Below are 14,496 nucleotides of genomic sequence, written 5' to 3' on the forward strand. Positions count from 1 at the left end.
CCGGAGGGAAGAGAGGGGGGGGGAGGAGAAATGCGACACGAAGGGGAGGGGGCGGAACGGGGGCGGAGAGGGGAGAGAGAGAGAGTAGGCAAGGCGACACGGCGGGAGGGGGCGGAGCGGGTAAACAAACACGGACGTGCACGCGCCCGTGACTTTTAAGGTCAATGCGCATGCGCATAAGCTTAATGCGCATGCGCATTGACCTTAAAAGTCACGGGCACTGCAAGGAATCGCCACGATTCCTTGCAGTTAGATAAAGAGTTGATGAGCCCCTATAGTCTCGCTTGCTCGATGCATCGACAGGCGAGACCTAAAAATTGCAGAGTGATGGTATGGTGATGTTGGTTTGCAGAGTATCATCACATATTCCCAGGGGAGGGATAGTCCCTTTCTTGCTATTTCCGTGGAGGTGGCCTTGTGTCCAGATGTGCGTGGAGCGAGGCCTGTGCGCAACAGAAGTGGAAAATCTCCAGTGTGCGCTTCAGGCGTCACCGAAAGTTAATGCGAGATTACCTTTCCTGCACAATGGCCCCTGTTTGCGCTCCTTCCGGCCCTTGGGAATAGCACCACGCCTGACCTCCATACAGTAAAGCAGGTGCACGTCACTGGGAGCGCGGGGCAAGCACTTCCGGAGATGGAATGTACAGAACCTGGGAAGAAAAAACAATGAAATATTGGGCACAATGCTCGCTTTTTTTCCCGTAATCCCGCGCCCCGCACACGCCCACGCCCCCAGCACATGCCCACAGCACACAATATGAGACGTGGCATGAAGGGTGGAACGTACCACACGCCCCCAGCGTTTGTCACGCCCCCATCACACGCCCACAGCACAACGCAGACACACCCACAAGGGACTACTTTGCTGGCACGGTTCTTTTACCTTTTAAATGTATATGGTGGGCGTCTGCATAGCCTATGTCCTTCTGCTGCAACTGCCCTTTCCAACGCTGTATTGGGTGTTGTGATTTGTGCTGTGGTTCCTGAGATTACCCGCCTCAAAGGTTTGGGCTCTCTCTTTATTATATTAGTATAGATTGGCAAAAACGCTCGCCATGTGGCTTGCCCTACTACTGGACAAAATAATATCCTCAACCCAGTCGGGGTTTGTGTCCCACAGATCTACCTCTCTAAATCTGCGAAACTCTCTTTGCAGTACTACACTGAATTGATCTGGCGACTCTGGCAGCAGCAGTTATGCTGGACGCAGAGAAGGCATTTGACTCCCGGGAGTGGCCATTCTTATGGACAGTTATGCATGGGCTGGGCATGCCATTTGGGTTCGTAAATCTCACTGCGCTACTGTACTTGGCCCCCAGAACCAGATTGCGATTAAATGGCACGCTGTCCTGCTCCTTTAAATTATCCCGAGGCACCAGACAGGGATACCCCCTGTCGCCACTCCTATTTATATTAGCAATAGACCCACTCGTTAGGCATTTCCAGTAGCGTCATTTACAGAGGGGGCTCCAATTCAACACTGGACCTCTATTAGTGTCACTGTATGCAGATGACATTATATTATATGTCAGAGACCCCCCAAAAAATTTAGAACCACTAATCAGAGAGATCATCAGGTTTGACAGCTTCTCTGGCCTTGGCATAAATTGGCACAAGTCTGAAACATTCCCCCTCACCGCAGGTACAGTAAGATGGGAATGTGAGTTCCCACTACCCTGGTGTTTGGACTCAGTGTAGTACCTGGGGATAAATATACACTTGAATACCACGGAAATTATATGGTTGAACTACTGCACGTCAGTACACACACTGGAAAAGCAAGTAGACAGGTGGCCAAGACTACCACTCTCGATTGCTGGGTGCATTGCACTGATTAAAAAGATTGTCCTGCCCAAATTCCTGTATCTTTTTTACAATATTCCTATCCCACTAACAAATCGATTCTTCAAAACAATATACACCTATCTTATTCGACTGACTTGGGGAGGTAAACAGCCCAGGGTCCGCTGGGAGGTAATGACACTCCCGTACCACAGAGGAGGCTTTGGAGTCCCCAACTTTCAATTGTACTACCTGATCGCTCAGTGCAGCTATGCACACTCCTGGTTTCACCCTGATGCCAGGATTCCTTATTTACGTCCTGAAGCGAATCTGGTCTTACCAGACACTTTGAATGCGGTATTACCTCTGGGTTATCCATGTGACCCTACAGATATTCAGACGGTCTCCACTACCAGCTGGGCCTGGCAAAAGCCAGTCCAGAAATTCACTGCCTTGGGGTTTCTACTGGCCAAAAGAAAATTACACTCAAATGGGGACAAACAACTGCTATGACGCATAAGGAATGGCTGGGTAGTCTTGCATATTGCAACACCAACAACAACTTGTATGCCTCTACTATTACCCAGAACATCCCGCCCACTGAACATTTGGGGCCCTTTTAAACACTACACGGAAACGACGCGATCACAGCCCACCACACCTGGAGCGCGGAATTGTGCCTGCGGGCATTGGCTAATGTGATAGAAATTGTATCCCAGATGTAGAAATGTGATATTTCCTTTAGCTATATGTTTTTTTTCATAATGTGGTTTGCTGTGCACTGTAGCAACAAGGTAATTTGTGTATGCGATTAGCAGATGTGGAGCTCAAGTAATTATAAAGCTGACTGTCCAGGCTGAATAGATCAGCATGGAGATACATGTTCTGAGGCGGGCAAATTTCTGTGTCATGTACTGTAATGTCACAATGCCATTGTAATGGAGCTGGAAAATCTACTGTTCTAATTTTTAAACTTGTAAATAGAGTGTTAAAAAAAGAATGTAAGAGAGCAGCAATAAATGGGATTTGAAATCCCCCCAAAAAAGAAAAAAAAAGTCTAATCTGCATATGGCTTGGTCCTGAGTTGGCATGGTGTCCAAAATAACGATGGATTGGGATACGGCTAGGGTAATTACTAGTGGTTGAGATTAATTCAAGCATTCCATCCATCCCTTTTGTGTATACTTTAGTTTGCGACTGGGTAGCCAGTGTTGCTCCCTGAGGTGAGGTGGAGTGTGTGTGGTGTGGGGTTCAGAGTGATTCTGGCCAGCGAGTTCGGAATGCTTTGGAGCCTCCTGATGAATTGTAAGTTGATCTTAGCTGAAGGATGTTCCCATAGTCCAGCTTGCTGGTAATGAGGATGAGGGCATGGGTGACAGTTTTCCGTGTGTTGGTTGGGTGCACCTTGAAAATCTTCCTTTTCTTCTTCAGGGTGTGGAATCATGAGGCAATGACAGCGATGTATTGGACAGTTAAGTCAAGTTTGCAATTGATGATGATCTTAAGGTTCTTGGCATGGTTGGTGGGGGCAGGTTTCAGTTCTAGCTCTGTTGGCCACCAGATGGAGGCCCACGATAAGCTCTTCTCAAAGATCACAACTTCGGTTTTCAGCTTCAGACAGCTGGACTTTTATTAGTCTGTGATTCTGGTCTTGCATGCCATGAACTTGTACTGGGCGTCTTGTCCAGGGATAAGTTGCATGTCTTCAGGTAGGAGAGGATGTTGATGTCATGAGAGAAGATGATGCTTGACAGAGACACATTGTGAACGTCAAAGAGAGTCGTGCTCTGGGAGGATCCTTGTGTGACTCAGTAGATGAGCACACAAGAGTCTGAGGTGAAGGCTGCTATGCTGACTCAGTGGGTCCTGTCAGTCAGGAAGAAGCAGATCCAGTGGAGCATGGGGCCTTGTATTCTGAAGTTGTGCCAGCATTGGATGAGAATGAAATGTGGAGTCAGAGACCATGTCAAATGACGCACAGAGTTTGAGGAGGATGAGGGTCACTGTTTCTCCTCTGTTCAGCATCATGTGAATGTCGTCTGTGGAGGCGATGATGGCACTGTGGCATGTTTTGTGCTACTGTGGTTGGGTCTGAATCCAGACTGGATTGTGTCGAAGAGATGGTTGTCGTTAAAGTATTTGGGGGCATATTATCAAGAACGGCATAAAGAATTATCGCTGGTTTAGCGGCAGAAAACTGCTGCTAAAGCGGCGATAATGGGCTTGATAATATGCTCTTGAAAATTCCAATAGAAGAACATGGTCTGGTGTGAACATAGGCTTCCATAGGAATTCTCCAGGCGATAATTTCAACGCTGTCCTTGATAATATGCCCCTTGGTGAGGCATTTGTTGATCATTTTCCCTAATACCTTCCATATGGAAGCAGGGAGATTGATCTGTATTTGGGGGTTTCTTCTGTATGGGGAGGACTGTTGCATGTTTCTAGGCATTTGCGTGGGTAATTGAAGAAATTGAGATATTCAGGATGGGTGTGCGCATGGCACTGCTAGATATTAGACCTCCTATGTAGTCATTGAAGGGGTAATGGGCCTATGGTGCTCCGGAGTGGATGGAGTTTTTGATGGTATTGGTTTCGTCCAGGGTACTGTCGAGCCATAAGCTAAGTGTTGGTTCTTTGCATGAGGTGGAGAATCAATTGATGAGGTTTGTCAGGTTTTGTTGCAGATTAAAGTTGTTTTATATGGTAGCGCTTTTGTTGCTGAAGAATTGCGAGAGGTTGTTGCAGAGGTCCTGCGACCAGGTAACTGAGCTACCGGTGCCCGCTAATGATGTGAAATCTTTCACGATGGCAAAGATTTCCTTTCTTCCGTTGGTACTGGCATCGAGGCTGTTTGCAAAGGAGGTGAGTTTTGTGCCCCAAATCAGTTGCTGGTAGCGCCTTAGGCCAGACTTGAATGTCCTTCTATCTTTGTTATCTTTGCTCATCAGCCATCTGTGCTCCAGTAGTTTGCAGTAGTGCTTCTTCGGCCTCTATACCTCCTTGACCAACTGGCTTGGGGTCTGGATTCTGCATGGTTTTATGCATGAGGAGGATCATAGTGTTGGCACAGGAGCTGATTCAACTGTTAAAATTCGTGATGGCTTTGTTGAAGCTGTTGCTGTGTGGGTGTCGGTGAGAGTTGAGAGTGGTGTTGGTGAGAGTTGAGAGTGGTTTACTGAATCCAGGAAACCTCTGGAATCACTCTGGATATGCCTTCTCCAGATGCATAGTTCAATTTCCTTTAACCCCTCCCCTGCTGGTGACGGAACCGCTCCGTCATCAGCCGCGTTCGCGCTGTGCTGATGACGGAGCGGTTCCGTCACGGCCCGCTCGGTGCGCCTGCGCGGCGTGGATTCCGCGCCTGCTCTGGGCATTCCATTGAGAGGGCGGGGCCGTGACCGAACCGCTCCGTCATGAGCGCAGCTCAACCGACGCTGGTGACGGAGCGGTTCCGTCACCAGCATGGGCGCACCGCACAGCCCCCCGCCCCCATAGCGCTGCGGCGGAATAGCCGCCGCAGCGAAGAGGTTAATGCATGACCACTCATCTCTCTTCAACTGCTGACCCATCAACTACATGCCTTTCCATAAAATCTTCAAACTGTGTCTTCTCTCAGATCCCACTCCAACTGCTTACTTCCCTAGATCCACGCTCACCGACATATTCAATATTATCACTTAAGCTCACCAGAGCCAACAGCCATCTTTGTCTCAAACTGATGCAAGGGTCAGCACTCATTAAAATACATTTTTGCCCACAATACCAACTATCTGAAACATTCTGTCATTTTATTTGCAATATAGCATCTTTGACTTCTTTTTGTATCTTTAGCAGCTGAAAGTTAACAATTGGTAACCACCATCTTCCTTCCTCCTTGCTAATTTCTGACACATTTTAAGTGGAAGAGATGTGTTTTTACTGCCTTACTTTATGTGTAGCACTCATGCCAGAATAACAGCACACATGCACATACATACACAAACAAAGGCACAAACATACACATACAAGCATGCTCACACATGCACATGAAGTTACGTGGCACTCTCCCACTTGAAACATGTCAGAGAATAGCATTTCAACCTTACACCTATCCCTAAAGATTACTAATCTTATTTCGATTCAATTCAATTAAAAATACCCTAATGCATACACTAACACTTAATCATTATAAATGTAAAGTGACCATTTCAATAATAACCCGTTACTTAAATTTAATTACTGCATAATTAAATTAAGTGCCATTGAACTTAACCTATTTGATGTAGTTGCATCCTCATAAGTGGACCTCATCTGTAGTAGTCCCCATGTTAGCCCCATTGCTCTGGACTGTGTTTCTTTGACATATATGCCATCGTTTAGGTACAGGGAGATTCATAGATAACATTTGAGGGAATTTATTTTAATTGGGGTGTAGTTAGTTTTAACCAGGAGAAAAACTTCATTTATAGTTTTAGAAATCAAGATTCTCCTGCCTAAAGTGGGATTGTCATTTGGGTTGGTGGCTCAGTGAACTGATACATCCACTCCAGAGATCTGTTTACCCTCATGGTGCCAGGATTAATTCTTGGCTGATCAGCTCAACAGTTCAACTTCCAGAGATGGATAAAATGAGTACCATTGACTTCGGCAAACTGTTTTCTGTCAATAGCGCCAAGACACAACCTCGGGGGCGAACCTTGCCCTAAGAAATGCGTTAGATATGTTCGGATGCCCAATCACATTTGCACAGTACTACAGAATATCAATGCTTACATTGCATATTGCCATTTGTTCCAGATGAGCAGGGTTCCACGTTTCTGCAAACAAGCATTTGCAATGGAGTAGGGAACGCATTTATGCAAGACCAATTGCATTGCAAACAACAGTCATCACGGACAACGGGAGGGAGGGCAGGGGGCCAGATTCACAGGCAATGGGAGTGAGGGAGGAGAAGGCACGGATAACAGGGGTGCAGGTGGGGGGAGGTGAAAGAAGGCACGGACCATTGGAGTGCGGGCAGGGGGAGGGGGAAAAGGGGGCGAGAAGGCAAGGACAACGGAAGCGCGGGCGAGGGCAGAAGGGGGTGAGAAGGCACGGACAACGGGAGGGAGGGGGGAGTAGAGAAGGCATTAGGAGTACCTCATTAACACCTTGCATGCTGGTGATGAGCTGAGCTCATCATGGCCTCTGCGGAACGCCCACGTGGAGATAATTACCCCGCTGTGCTGGGCGTTCCATTGAGCGGGCTTGGCCATGACAAGCTCAGTTCGTCACCAGAACACGGCCACCGTGCTGCATGACGAGCCGAGCTTGCCATCAGCACCGCGCCACCGCGCGCGGCACCCCCCCCCCCCGCGCCACTGGGGGCCTAAAGGGCAAAGACACAAGCCAATGAAAAGTATGGGCGGGGGAGTAGGCGGGCTTTGCCTCACGTACTGAACTACAGCAGATCTTCATCAGAGCAGCGATTGTGCAGAGACTCTAGGCGTGGCCTAAAAAGGAAAGAGCTTGTTGCCATCTGGTGTCACTACACCTTTAAATTCTGTGTTCGTAATTGACAATTAGCAATCCTGCTGCCACTACGGGGTTCCTTCATGCAAAATGTAAAACTGTATGACCACTGCACAATCATGAATACAAGCATCCCAAGTTCCTTCCTGTTCTCTCAGTGTTCATGTACTGAGCCCTGGCAAATACCTGCTTAAATTAAGCAGTGCGTAGGACCCCTCTTCAGTTGTTTCTCTTCCACCGTTCGGCCTCAGCCTCCAGGTGCTTGAGGATGCCGCAAGAAGACTTCAAATGTTCTCTTCTGTGTGTTCCCCCGGAACCCAAAGGAGACACCCTCTAGGTTTTTATATATAGTGCTGCATAGTTTTGCCTAAAGTGCAGAGGATAATGTGTTTATGTTGTGAATCATGATGAAAGTTGAAGGTAACAGATCTTACGCTGCATTCCCCTGTGCGTGTGTGCACGCGGGCGTCGGGAAGGATTGCAGCAAGAGCATGTTTGAACTATACCTGGGTGAGCCACAAATGAGAGGCCCAGGAGAAAGTAAAGCAGCATCTATCACGCCAAGACTAACTAGGTCTGCACATGTGTGCATGCCTTGCCAGTTTGCATTAGCATATTAAGACCAGACCTATGGGTTTTCCGCATGCTTGTTTTCTTGTAGAGATGAGTTACCACACATTTTCAGTGGCCACAAATGCACATCTTCCAGGCGATCCACTAGTCCTTCAGGTTTTTCAAACATTAAGCCTAAAGCCACAAAACAGGGATGGGAAAAAGGGAAGCAACGCACGAGGCATGTAAATAAGCCGCTCGGATTCTACACTGTGTAGTCACGGATCAATTTAACATAAAAAAAGAGTTTACACAAGTCATACATTTTACAGGTTCTTTGGTGTTTTTAATTAATTGCTTTATCTGCCTTGTTTTTCGTATTCTTTTTGATTTATATCTTAAGCTTCTGAGTAACAATGGAGTTGTGACAGCCAACACATGTTTTGCCCTTTCATTGGGTTGCAGGCCTGGAGCTTCTTCAAGGCCCCACACTGACAGCTGCTCATGGCTTGTCTGAGGACCTGAGAAAATTATGGCTTGTGTAAACTCTTTCCCTGTTTTTTGTCTCTATGTTTCTGGGATTGAGAGCCATAGTTAAGGTGAATGGATGGCCAACACACGCCAACAAGACTATTTAGCAAATGCATTATTTAGCTATTTAGTAGAATAGGAAATTAATTTTTTCCCCTATATTTTATCTCTCAGGAAAAAGAAAACTTCCAAGCATTTGAGGATGAGATGAGCAAAGTATTTATTCCCACGAAAATATCAGAAAAATAACATTTTGTTTTATCTTCACTACAGTGCCATAACATCTACAAATGTGATGAGAAATATGAGTCCCCAGCAATCCTCTGCTTCCATCGCAGCTGCTGTCTTCCAAGAAACACAGGCTCTTGGCAATTCTTCCAATCTATACAAATAACGAAAAATATATTTTTATTACAAAACCATAACTTTTTCTTCCTTTGCAAAATACTGTTTTCAGCTTTCTGATAAAGGAACATCCCTCAGCCTCCCCAAGTGGGCAGGCTAAGTTCAACCATAACAAACATGGAGGCAGGGCAGATCGTGGAAAGTGCTGCACCACTCTCTCAACCCAAACACCTCCTCTTTGAGAAACATTACAGATAAACTTTCATGAGTAATGCATTCCCACTCTTCCCTCCTCAGAATGCATATTTTCTATCACTCAAATATATCACTTGTTCAGAAAGCTCTTGACACAACTTAGACCTTGAAGAGTCAGAGTTTGATGACTAGCCGACCATTCTACTACTCAGTGATTGATAATTGAGCTGCTTCATCTCTTGTACACTTCCAAAATGTACTTAGGCACCATTCTTAAGTTTCAAAATATGGCCACAAGGTGACATGTGTGACACTCTCACATAACTGAGCATTGCTAACATGCTGAATCTTGAGTTCAAGCAAGTCAATATCTACCAGGAAAAGTCATATCCAACTAGGAAACACAAATAAACAGTCACAGTCTACATCGCGATGCCTTGTTTATGTAGAAACTGTTGGTGAAGCTTGAGCAGGACCCTGGAATCAGTTCACAATTCACCTGACGCCTCTCCTGCCTTCCATGCCCCACCTCTGTCTCCTCAGGAGCTAACAAGAGACGTCGGAGGGACCTAAGTTGGATTTTGACTTCTGTATCACCCGGCACCAGCCTTTGTTGATTGGTCTGGGTGCCTTCTCTAGAGACCCTAAGCTTGTAAAGTCTGACCAGCACATCGCCCTCATTTTAAGCCATAAGTAAATTAATCTGCTATTGTTGTCCTTAGAAATAAGCATCTTCTACAAGTGCATTGCCTTCATTAACCCCAAAACCAGGAGTAATAAGAGTGACAACCTAGCGCCTAGTCTAACTTATTGGGAGGATGTGTTTTCCACCCTATCACTCATAGTAGATATTCCACTTGAACCGTCGCCTCTCAAGGCCCTATTGGGCTATGTTAAACCTTCCCAGTAGGGGTCGGGCGCTGTACTGCCCTCGCATTACTATTGGCGAAACAACATATGTCCCTACACTGGTGTACCACCACCATCCTGACGGTAGACACTTGGATCTGGGATTTGATATACTGAGACACTACAAGTGAAATCTATGCCTCGCTGCAACCGCCCACCTCCAGACCCAAGAATATACGGCAACCCCTGAAAGATTATCTCTTGCATATCAACACTATCACTGATGACACCGACACGGACTGACTCACCTACAGCTCTGGGGATTGACGTATGAACAGCTACATACACAGGAGGATAGGAAGCCCATCGCTCTGTTTTATGTTGTTCCTTTCTTCATTCACCCTCTATTGCTCCCTTTCTGCTGCTTTATATCCTTATTATGACGGCACTGTGAAAACATCTACATGCAACATGTATTGGCAGGTACGATGACTTAGATTTTATTTTTCTCATTTATATAATGGAATGCCGTTGTATGTTTTTTCTCTATTTCTGAAGTCTGTTATATTTCAAGCCTCTGATTATTGGCAAAACTCCATAAATAAAGTTATTTTAAAAAAAAAGTGCCAACCTAATCACCAAAAACGTGCATCCTTCATGTAACCTTACGCCTAAAATAGTATCATTTTAAACACATCTCAGTTAGTGAATTTCAGCCTACATTTCAGGCATCTGGTCTACCTAGCAAACTTATACAAGGCGAGGTCACTACTGTAGTTGCAGAATGGGTGACAAAGTAGGGTCCCTTGCTTTGCCTCTATTCCTCAGGCTCCATCTCTGGTCAACAAACCCTAGGGGGGGACTCTCGCTCTTGCATAATATCACTTTCTATTATCTTACTGGCTCAACTTGCTGTCACTTCAGGAATGCATCATTTGCTAGTTAACTTTATGCAAAAAATATACACCCATCTTGTTTCACTTTGAAAAAACAACGTGCATTTGGGTAAACAAAGGAGATCAATGACCCGGCCATTTCCTTCCAGTTGTGCCTGCTTTGAAATGCTGTGTGTTGTTGTTCATGCTTGTTCAATTGAGCAGTAGATTCAAATGTCAAAAGGGCACATTCTACCATTAAAAAGGGGATTGTTTGCAGAAGGGATGTGGTTGGGATAGTGTCTTGGCTCAATCAATCCGTGTATCAATCAGTCAGTATTAGATGCTGAACCCGATTGGGCGGCTGGTTCTTTAGGAACTAATCTGGCAATGCTTTCATCAGAATGCAAACGTTGTGTTCAATTAAAAACATTGTAACAATGTCTTAATTTTTTCCATTGCTGTATTTTGTTGTTGCACAAGAGTAATTTCCCCTTGTTAAATGTTTCGAGAAAGTGAAGTTGCTGTGCTGCGTTGTGTTAATTTTCAAAGATTTGGCACCGTTCTTCTCTCTCGTATCCCTGCCGCACTTGTGGCTGCATACCACCGACGTAGGCCCCCTTGCGTTATATCGCAAGGGGGCCTTTATTAAGGTCGGGATAGTTTTGGGCAGGAAGAGGTACCTCCCTGCACAGAAACTAATCCTTTGAGACTTGGAGCCAGATGTACAACGTTTTTTTGATGTCGCAAACCTTCAGATTCACAGAATCGGACCGTTTGGGGCAGCAAAAATGCATTTTTCAATGTGCAAAAACCAAATCGTGATTTGGTAATTGTAACTGATTCGCAATTCGGGTTTGTGATTCAGTATTTGGAAGGGGTGTGTTTAGAGTGTCCCTTCCAAATACTGATTCACAGTAGCTTGTATTAATTTTTTGTAACCAAATTATGATAGCATAGCATTATTTTTTTATCAACTACTTAAAGGTATTGGTAACCATTCCCAAATGGGATGGTGTCCCGATGGGAACCCTTACCCTTTCGAATGCTAAAAAAGAAAGTAAACTTTTCATTTTTTTTTAATGCACCCTGTTTTCCTTAAGGCAACCGGGCTGCAAAAAAATTGCTTTGTTTGAAAGAAATGACACACATGGAAGTCATTCTTAATGTTTTGCAAAATGCGACCTACCTAGTTATTATTCATGAGAAATGTTGATTTGTGGCCCACTAGGAATTGCAAATTAAAATAAAAAACTTTCATACATTTAGACTAGCGATTAAAAAAGAGCAAGTCGGGGGAAAATGCTATTTGGAAATCGCTATCCTGAAGGTACCCTCTTTTCGCCTGTGCTTCGGTAGGCAGCAAACATGCAAAAAGGAAGTAATGAGAAGACAAAGATATTTCTCTTTGTTACGCCACCATTTGATGCAAATCCACGTTTACAAGTCTTTGTAAATATGGATTTGCATCAAAATACATTGGTGGATGCCCAGGAACGCTCAATCCCCCCCAAAGTATCATCTATCTGACGTAGTTAATGCAAGGCAATGCTGTGCACTGTGTTGCTTTTTTTTTTACAAGTCCATGCAAATTCAGTTTTGCATGGCCTAGTAAATCAAAAATAGATTTTGCGTCAGGGTTGCATCAAAAAAGTGATGCAACTCAGACGCAAAATCTTAGTAAATCTGGGTGATCAATTTAATTTAATGTGGTGTGGTGTATTGCGACGTTCAGTAGCTCCCTATCTCTTCTCTCTGTTTTGTTCACCTTTGTGACTCTTTTATTCCACTAACATTTCTGTCATACACTGCTTGGGTGACACTTTTTTACATTATTCTATCAGACCTACAAAACTGAAAACCCAATTGATAATTGCAATACTTTTCCAATGTTGATATTTTGCTTTAGATATTTCTAATGGGATACTTTTGTTATGTTGTTAAAGAGTATCTCACTGAGGTGCTGAAAACACCTGTGGGGCAACTGAAATCTAAATAAACTGTGAGATAATGGCAGGGCCTTCCGTTTATCACCTACATCAGTGCGTCTCAGTCCTTGTGCCTGCTGATCCCAGCAGGCTAATGTTTGTCAAATTGTGCAGAGGCCACAGCTGAAATGGGCCTTGCCTCCAGGCAGTACCCCCGGCCTCTATACCATAACTTTCAATTGCACTAGAGGGTCTAGCGTAACCAAACTTGAGAGGGACCCTCTGCAATCTACATGTATCCCACCCTCCGGACTCAGTCAGGACCTGTCACACCATCGGACCATGGTACTATGCTGAGGGGGTCTCCTGGAGCTCATAGGCCCCCTCTCTCTGCACCGTGGGGCTTCGGGGGCCTTTGTTATGCCACTGCCCCTGCTGTGGTGTCAAAGTGCTTATACAGCAATTTTAGCAGACTGCACTGAGGAGGCCCCTAACAAGTGGGGAGGCCGGTGTGGTAGTATTCCCCAGGTACCACCCATTTTCAGGGTCCCTCCTCATGCTGTAGCATTTATTGATTGATTTTAAAGCGAAGCTCTCTTATTTATTAATGAGGAGGCAGCTAACATGACTAAAATACCTGGATGGCCCGGAGCGGAATGTTCGTAGGGCCCCACTTCACTTTACTGATCCAGTGTAAAACGTCACCAAAAATGTGTAATAATTAAGTCAGGTAGCCGAAATGTAGTTCCAGTGGATTTATTTAGTCTCAGTTACAAGATCTTATGTTCATGTAAAGCAGCCCCACCAGGAGCAGCCTGCCTGCTGCTCAGCCCATCTTCAACTGTGTCACCTCACTACCCAGGCACCCAAACATTCCATTCAACATCAACACACCAACATTACATGCAGCACATTGACACTGGCTGAGCAGCTAGGGAGAAAGTAACATGGTAAATACATAAACAGGATACTACACCCACATCAAAACGTCCAGACATTCCTGTGATGGAGCAAGGTGGAGAAACACAAAATGTTGTGTACCCCTTGTGAAATTACACTTCCATAACCATAATTTGAACTAATGGAATGATGTGTGAAATTAATCAACCTAGAATAAAATTGCACCTACACAAGTACACGTGGGAACTAATTTTGCTTATGTTGCAATCATAATTAACTAATTATGTGATTCTGTTGTGTCCTAAACAGTGTTCCCTGTAACGCGCGCGCGCGCGCGCGCATCTTGCTGACCCCGAGCGCGCAGAGTCCCGTGGAAAGCGCGCACACATCCATCCTGTGAGTGCTTTCGCGCCCCCGCGTTTAAAACGCGAGCGGCGCGAAAACGGCAATTCCATGGACTTTACCTTGTAGGCTCACTTCACCGCCCAAGTCGTTCATAGTTTAATGGGAAATGCTGTGAAGTTCTAGGGAAAGTCAGCAACATCAGCGTTGACTGTGGGCGCTCCATCATTCCATCAGTATTTGTTTTGATGTTCTCATCTATCGTCGCGAAAACGGCAATTCCGTGTTTGGTGGAAAGATCATCGACTGCTCCGCACTAATGGGCTGTGGCTGCGGGCTGTTTGGGGCCCTTTGTGAAAACATTTGTTAATTGCAGCACCGTCATGCGCTGCATTTAACAAACATTTTCACAATGGCTCACAATCAGCCCCCAACCGCGCTCCCTTAAGAGAAGACATTTAGCAAGTCCAAAAGCATTCGTGCTTTTGGACTTGCTAAATGTCTTCTCTTAAGGGAGCGACAGCCACAGCCCATTATAGAACAAATTCAGCAAAAGAAAAGACAGGATCAGGCGGTGTCTCCCGCCTCTATTTTGCCACTTTCAATCATGTCACCTCACCAGCCCCTCCTCGCTAGTATTACAGGTCTCTGTTGTGGCTGGCTCGGGCATATGCATGTGCGCTCTGCGCTCTCCTCAGCTGACA

General features: G+C 45.4%; 1 protein-coding gene across 1 annotated transcript in view; it reads right to left on the bottom strand.

Moving 5' to 3' along the window:
* Positions 1-8,570: 8,570 nt before the first annotated feature.
* LOC147724786 (lymphocyte antigen 6E-like) overlaps positions 8,571-14,496 on the bottom strand; it is a 74,938-nt gene continuing 69,012 nt past the window's right edge. Inside the window, exon 4 of the mRNA XM_086967070.1 lies at positions 8,571-8,740. The gene's annotated coding sequence lies outside the window, so the exon portion shown is untranslated. The remainder of the gene's footprint in view (positions 8,741-14,496) is intronic.

Source organism: Lissotriton vulgaris, chromosome 4_1, assembly GCF_964263255.1.
Source record: "Lissotriton vulgaris chromosome 4_1, aLisVul1.2, whole genome shotgun sequence".
Taxonomy (NCBI): Eukaryota; Metazoa; Chordata; class Amphibia; order Caudata; family Salamandridae; genus Lissotriton; species Lissotriton vulgaris.